Raw genomic sequence first — 384 nt, 5'->3', positions numbered from 1 at the left:
TATAGAGAAAAATTGTGGCTGGTAAATAAAAATGTAAGTAAGGAACAAAGAGTGAAGGATATAGTAGAGTAGGTTTCCACTTATTCTCCACGTATGAAGTGACAAAGTCATGAAAATGGAGACAAGCTTGCTGTTTGCTAGGGTTGGAGGAGGTTGGGGATAGAGAAGTTTAGCTGTGAGCTGAAATCAGTAGCAGAGGAAGATCTTTGTGGGGATGAGATAGTTCACTATGTTGATATGTGGGTGTTTACATGAATCTACAGTGTGAATCAACACAGAGACACACAAGACAGTAATAACTGACAGCATAAGATCCTGCCTTTGAACTATAAAATAATATAAATTCTCCTCATTTAATAACTTCCTAATAGTCCAGAGTAGTTA

Source organism: Oryctolagus cuniculus, chromosome 5, assembly GCF_051225735.1.
Source record: "Oryctolagus cuniculus isolate XC-2025 breed Fujian yellow rabbit chromosome 5, ASM5122573v1, whole genome shotgun sequence".
Taxonomy (NCBI): Eukaryota; Metazoa; Chordata; class Mammalia; order Lagomorpha; family Leporidae; genus Oryctolagus; species Oryctolagus cuniculus.
Note: the sequence above shows the minus strand (reverse complement) of the source record.